Here is a 7,871-nt window from a genome sequence, read left to right on the forward strand (position 1 = left end):
TTTTCCGGGCTGTGTGGCTGTGGTCTGGTAGATCTTGTTACTAACATTTTGCCCGCATCTGTGGCTGGCATCTTCAGAGGTGTATCATGGAGGGAAGTCTGTTACACACTGTGTCCAGATCAAGATCAATCAGACCACGGCCACACAGCCCAGAAAACCCACAACAACCAGTTGAATCCGGCCGTGAAAGCCTTCGATAATATATTGCCCCCCCCCTTTTGGCATACTTCAATAAAACTTATAAAAATTCACATCAAAATAACATTAAAATAGCAATTAATAAATCTCAATTATGCTTTAATACAACAGGAAGGGGAAGGCCAATTAAAATTCTAATAGGAAAAGGAAAACAAAATACAACAATAAATAATAAAGGGAAGGAAACAGGCAGGGGTAGAGAGGCCAGCTAGATGGGACAACCATAGGCCTGGCAGAACATTTCAGTCTTGCGGGCCCTGTGGAATTGCAGCCAGATGCTTTTTGGGACCACCAGCTAGTTATGTCCTGAAGAGTTAGTTGCTCTTCCAGGATGTATCAAGAGAGGCAGTCCCACAGATATGAGCATCACATATCATTAAGAGATTTAAAGGTCAGTACCAAACCATGAACCTGATTCAGTACTCCATCCAAAGCCAGTGCAGCTGGCAGAACACAGGCTCAATGTTTGCCCACCACAGGATCCCTGTAAGGAGTCATGCCACTGCACTCTGGACCAGTTAGAGTTTCCAGAACAGCCTCAAGGGAAGCCCCACATAAAGTGAGTTATAGTAGTATAATCTGGAGGTGATCATCACATGGATCACAATGGCTAGATCACAGTGAGATAAGTAGGGGGGCAGTTTCCAGATCTGGCAAAGGTGGAAAAATGCCACTCTGGCGAAACTGGTGACCTATGCCTTCACTGATAACGAGGCATCCAGAGTCACCCCAGACTCTTGACTAGTAGAATCTTATATGTTTTTAATCACATGAAGCAACCAGATTTTACTAATACAGTGGTACCTCGGTTTTCGTCGATAATTGGTCCGAAAGGAATTGACGAAAACCAAAATTGACGAAAACCAAGGCACCATTTCCCATAGGAATCAATGTAAATCCAATTAATCCATTCGAGGCACTCCAGAAAGTGTCTCCAATGGATTAATTGGCTTCCTCAAACCCCAGCCGGGAGGCAGAGGGAGCTCCTTATTTCGGCAGTGACATCAGGGGGTGTCACTGCCCAAATAAGGAGCTCCCTCTGCCTCCCCGCTGGGCTTCCACAAACCCCAGCCAGTTCGGTTTTCGTGGACTTTTCGTTGGTTTCAGTTTGCGTGGAGTTTTTCTGGGCAATTTTTTTCAGGGTTTGAGGACAAAAACCGAGGCAATCGACGAAAACTGAGACAAATTTTGCCCAGAAAAAGTCGACGAAAACCGAAACCGACGAAAACCAAAGTCAATGATAACCAAGGTACCACTGTAGTAATTCTGATGATGAGTGCTCTCTAAGGATTAACATTTCCCCTCCCCCAGCTCCGATTGTTTCTTTAGCTTTCTATAGCTTTGCTCTGCTTTTCATTCTCTTCCTTCTGAATTCTGTTTTATCCTCACTCTAATTTAGAATTACATTGAGGTATCTGTTTCCTATTGTTGTATTGGTCAGGCTTACAGAAATCATTTCACTCCAGGAATATGTTATAATTAATAATAAAGAAGCTAAGTTTTACAAGAGCAAGGTTTCTAGGTCACATCAGAGACCTTTACCAGAGATCATTACAACAAACAAGCATTTCATTTCAGTTAAAGAACCAGTTAAAAAACAAACTAACAAGAAGAGCTGAAAAAACGCCTATGCACTGGTCTAATGTCCTTCTCTAGGGGAAATAGTCCTTAAGTAAAAAGAATGATCCTTAACCAGTTCTAAAAGAAATATCCCTAAATGAAGGGAGTGATCCCTAACCAGTTCTAAGGGATAAAATTGGGGGAAACTGTGTTTGTTCCCAAATTCTTCAACTAAAGAACTATTATTTCAAGAACCTAATGTTTATCTACTTAGCAGTGATTCTATCTCAGTACATATCAAACACCTACCAGTGAACGACATCATATATATCCTGAATTACAAAACATATATTGTTCACAAATATCAATTTTCCTCATTCTTTTGTTTTGTTACCAGCCAATATTATTTTCTGAAATCCCCTTGCTAACCTGACTTGTACAGCTTCCCCAAAAGAGACAAATGAAACAGTTCTGAGCTTTTTCATTCCTATAAGCCTCTCTTGTGCTGTATTTCTGACTTCTACAATGTACAAGTGTTTTTCTTCCCCATCAAAAAGTGTGGGGCAGAAAGAAAACAGGAGACATGTCAAAAGTCTCAAGAGTGATAGTGGTGGTTAGTGAGGGGGAAATAATTAAAAGGTTGGTGAGGGAAAAAATTAAAATAAAAAGAGATCCTTCATAATAACTATTCTAACGCTTTCAATAGCTGTGAGATAGGTGACCATTCGTCCCATTAGAGAACTGAGGCTGGGACTTTGCTTAAAATTAGCCTATGAATTTGCAAAAAGGGCCAGACTGTACATCTTCCAGGTCCATTTTTTCCCATGGGAAAGTGAACCACCTAGTTAGTTGTATTGACCTTGCTTTTTACATGGGCTATAAGATGGGATGTATGGCAGAGAAAACACTTGCTTCTAGAACTTTTTCTAATGATTAAAATATTTATTTCCAATACATGTATTCATGTTTAAAGTAATGGGGAGAGACTTGTATTTGAAATGCATTTGCATTATCTGCTTCTTCAGAAAGAAGGAAGAGTAGAAAACTTTTATATCAGTTGCATAACTTGGCAGCAGTTAGTGAAGAGAAAGGTACTGAACATCACTATGTAGTAGGTTTAATAAGAAGCAGCATATGCAAGTGAAAGAAGCCGAAAGGGGGATAATGTTCTGTCCCCTACTGTTTAGCAAAGTATGAAGCCTCGTTCCAACTTCATTGATCTTTCTCTGGCAAAACATAAGAAGAATCCAGCTGGATTAGATCAATGGTCCACCCAGTCCCAGATACTTTCTCACACAGTCACCAAACTGCTGCTCTGCAGGACAAACAAGCAGGGCATGGTGGCCAATGGGCATCATTTATGCATAGACTAATGCAGTTTTATTGATCCATGAATAATCTTAAAATGCATACTTTTTATGGGAAAACCTCAGTGCAAGTGGAAAAATATTGTGAGAATGAAGAATCTCTGGTTCAAATTATGTAAGGATTAGACACCAAAAATGCACACAAATTAAAAAAAACAAGGATTGTTATATAAAGTAAAACAGCATTCCTAATTGTGCATTTCCCCATTCCTTAGCTAGCTGAATTTTTCATTCCCCACCCCTTCCACAATGCCAGTCATTTTTGTCCACTGATAAGCTGGTTGTAATTACAAAACTCCAACCCAAGTTTGACTTCATTGGATGAAAAAATTCTCTTTCAGTATTCCAACCACCAGAATAGGTGGTGGGCATGTTCTAAGCAAACAATGGAAGTTTGAGGAAAACAATCATGCACAGCAAATAAGCTGCGATTACATCCCCCTGCCCCTCCCCCCCACCACACTCCCATTGACAGTAGATAGGCACATTCCATGTAAATCAGCAAGGAAGGTTGCAAAGTCTGCACAACAAAAAAAAGAAAATTGCACCTTGGCCTGAAGGAATGTGATGTCTTGTTAATACCAGGGATTAACTTCCTTAGGTAGCTGAATAGCTTGGAGGCTGATTGGACCTTTGTGATTTTATTCATAATCCTCTTGCACTAAATTGCTTTCCCCACATAAGCAGATTGATCTGAGTGCAGAGATACATGGAATAGCTTCAGTTACCACAGGACACATCTTTTTGCACATAGGGTGGTAAAGGAAAATGGGCAGAAGCTGACACTGGTTCAACTGGTCAAATGATGTTGCTAGGGAAACTTGACTAGGGAAACCAGAGGAAATTAGCAGTTCTTTAACTGAGAAGATATTTAACTGAAGAGCAAAAGCATATCCTCCAGTATTTTACAACAGGGACACACCTTTGCATTTGACTTGTTCTCACACTTAAATTCACTGCCTGTGCCATTTCTCTGGATACAGTGCTGCAAGTTCTTCTCCACCTACTGTACATTAAAGTGACTGCAGCATTTCAGCTGAACGTTTTATCTCCCAATTGGCCAGGTTGGCTTCTGGTAGAATGGCTGCCACTCACATACATTTGGCAAGATTTACTATCTAAATAGGCAGTTAGGAGGGATAGCAGGCATAACAGGACACCGAGCAAGGGTGTTTTATAATTTGTATGTATGCATTGGGCTATGGGCGGAGGGATAGCGTCAAGATGCATCTGTCTTGCATTCCAAGACCTGATAAGTGAATTTTTTAATGTCCCACTGTTCTGCTATCAAAGCCACTTAAGATATGTTTGTTAAAACAACTAGAACCCGTAATAGATAACTGGTTGTGGTGAGTTTTCCAGGCTGTGTGGCTGTGGTCTGGTAGATCTTGTTCCTAACGTTTTGCCTGCATCTGTGACTGGCATCTTCAGAGTTGTATCACAGACAAAAGTCTGTTTCACACCATGTCTAGAGAGAAGGGAAAGTTTATTGTCCATATCCCAGGGTGAGGAACCAATCAGTAAGTGTTTGGGTAGAACTTGCTATGCAAAGGTGTGGTTGAGTGCCTTGTATTGCAGGTGGGGTAAGCAGTCTATTTTTTAAGTACTGGTAGCCCAGCTTTGTTAATTTTCACTCTCTTCTTTCTTGTTGAAGTTGTCTTGGTGTTTGTGAATTTCAATGGCCTCCCTGTGCAGTCTGACATTGTAACCTTCTGAATTCACAAACACAAGCTTTTTGGAGCTTTATAAAGAATTCCTAGGAAAACCTTAAGCTTTTCCCAAGAGGTATTTGAAATAAATGACACCATAAAAATTAGGAGTGGAAAAAACAAGAACATCAATATTTTTCAGGTTTGGGTTTAACAGACGCAGAACTTTTTGAAACCTTCCCCCAAAGTTAACATTCCATATCAGCTTGTGGGGTTTTCTAAAAAAAAATTCAGATTATTAAACCCAAAACCAAAAAAATATGCCTGCCTCCAAACTCGACATGTGTCTCCAAGGCAGAAAGAGTTGAATGCTGGGCTCACCTGAGCAAGTCCAGCATTGCAGGCTCGGCCTGCCTGGGTCCAGCTTTATACTGTTGGTTCTGCTTCGAAAGTCCACCTGACTTCAGAGACGGAGCTTCAGAGGTGGACCCAGCAGTATAAAGCTGGACCCAGTCAGGCCGAGCCCACCATTGAAGAGCACACCCTGCCCTGAATAACACTTACCATTCAGGGGCAGGCTGCATAGTTAAACACTGGACCCAGCTAGGCCAATCCCAGTTGAATGCTGTCCACTGTTCACCACTGGCATCACATAAGGGAGGGAGTGGAGAGAGAGGGGTTTGGGTTTTTTTAGGTGGTGGCTAAAGCAGCCTGAAAAATGCCAGAAAAATTCTGCTTTTTTTCAGAATATGCTTATTTGGCTCCCTTTTATTGCCACTTTTCTTGCAAAGGGTGGGGACTTGGAAAATACTGACAAGGTATTTTGGTTGGGTTTTTTTTCCTTCTCAGATTTACCAAATGCCCATCTCTTGTACAAATGCTACCCCCGCTCTGCCTCTAGAGTTCTCTGCAAACTGTTTTCCCCTTCCTGCCCTTAAATGCCTCCACAAAATCTACTTTTCCCACAAAACCTCCACAAAACCTCCACAAAATCTCCACAAAATCAGTTATGCACAATCACTCTAAATCATTCTAAAATCATTCTAATCATTCTAAAAAATCATTCTAATCATTCTAAAAAATCATTCTAAAAAAATCATTCTAATCATTCTAAAAAAATCATTCTAAAAAAAAAATCCCAAGGATGCAAACATTAAATTTTGTTTTATGAAGTACATGACCAAAATTTCATTAACACTAAATGAGACAGTGAGTCAAAGCAGGGTATTTTCAAACACATTTTTCAGAAATCTGTAGGTGCAACTAAAGAAGTGTGGGACAAAATATGCACTTTGTTTTAACTCCGGATCAGACAGAAGGCAATGAAGTTGAAACATGGTCCCAATTGGTAATTATCTGGTTGAGAGCATTAATAACATCTCACCACTAGATGGCGGTGTGATGCAAATTTTGTACAGGTTAATTCCTGCCCTCCCCCTTCCCCCATACCAGTATTATTGCTGTTATGATTAGCATTGCTTTTCTCCCTCTCCCTTTGCTTATTTGGTTACCTTAGACAATGGAAAAGCAGAGATTTAGACTCAGCCTTTAACTGTTGATTATCAAACCAAAGCTAAGATTTTTGCTACCTTTTCATACAACAACAACAACAAAACCCCCCATAAACATTGCAGGTTGGTCTCTTAAAAAAAATTTCTAAAAGCAGCACTGCACCACTTGAAATTAATCTCCAAGCTTTGTTAATATAAGAACTACCACCACTAGAGTATATATCCTGATTACTGCTGGATAGAGATCCAATTTACTCCTGGTGGTTTGTACTCTGAAGGAAACATATAGCCTTATAGTGCTTCTCTGTCTTTGGTAAAACTTGAAATCTGTTTTATAGCCAGATAATGTTATGGAATGAAGGCTATGCCACACTTTCTTGTAAGACTCATGCAATATGCAGACCTGGACATCTTTCTCCCCTCCCCCTTTCTACTGAGGATCAATTCTGAAGAAGAGTTCTGAGACAACTGAAAGCCTGCTCACCGCTTTGAGATATTTTACTTTTTGCTTCACAGTCACAACTGGACTGCATTATTGGAGACATGGAAGAGAAGAACATAAGAAGATGAGCCCTGCTGGGTCAGACCAGTGGTCCATGTAGTCTGATAACCTGTTTCTCACCAAGCAGTTGCCGTGGGTGGGGAGAGAGGAAGAGAAATAGCATTGAGGTCAGTCGTGTCCTGATGTTACCTCCTATCACTGGTAATATCAAGGTTTCCTGCAATCATTGTAACCACCAAAGGAGCAGCAGTGGCGTAGGAGGTTAAGAGCTCGTGTATCTAATCTGGAGGAACCGGGTTTGATTCCCAGGTCTGCCGCCTGAGCTGTGGAGGCTTATTTGGGGAATTCAGATTAGCCTGTGCACTCCCACACACACCAGCTGGGTGACCTTGGGCTAGCCACAGCTTCTGGAGCTCTCTCAGCCCCACCCACCTCACAGGGTGTTTGTTGTGAGGGAGCAAGGGCAAGGAGATTGTAAGCCCCTTTGAGTCTCCTGCAGGAGAGAAAGGGGGGATATAAATCCAAACTCTTCTTCTCTTCTTCAGTGTACCAGTCTTACATGAATTTGCCTAATCCCCTGTTAAAGCCATCTATATTTGTACCAAGTGTGTTTTCTCCTTTCACTCTTTCCCACTGTGCAAATCTAAAAAGCAGTGGAGTTTTTTCAAGACCTGAACTCAGTAATTATGTATCACGCACATATCTTTCCTACCCTGTTTCTCCGAAAATAAGACATCCCCTGAGAATAAGACGTAGTAGAGGTTTTGCTGAAGTGCTAAATATAAAACATCCCCCAAAACTAAGACGTAGCAAAGTTTTTGTTTGGAAGCATGCCGGTCGAACAGAACACCAGAGCATGCAGCTGTGGAGCGGAAAAATAAGACATCCCCTGAAAATAAGACATAGCGCATCTTTGGGAGCAAAAATTAATATAAGACACTGGGCCTTTCCCCACTTACCTTAAGCCCCGCACTACTCTCCTCAAGTAACGCGGGGTCCCCCGGCACTCCCCACGACAGGGGTGGCGACAGCACAGCCACCCCGACGCTGCCGCTGTCACACCCCCTCAGCACGCAGGATCCCT

Source organism: Sphaerodactylus townsendi, linkage group LG02 (genome assembly GCF_021028975.2).
Source record: "Sphaerodactylus townsendi isolate TG3544 linkage group LG02, MPM_Stown_v2.3, whole genome shotgun sequence".
In the NCBI taxonomy this organism is placed as follows: domain Eukaryota; kingdom Metazoa; phylum Chordata; class Lepidosauria; order Squamata; family Sphaerodactylidae; genus Sphaerodactylus; species Sphaerodactylus townsendi.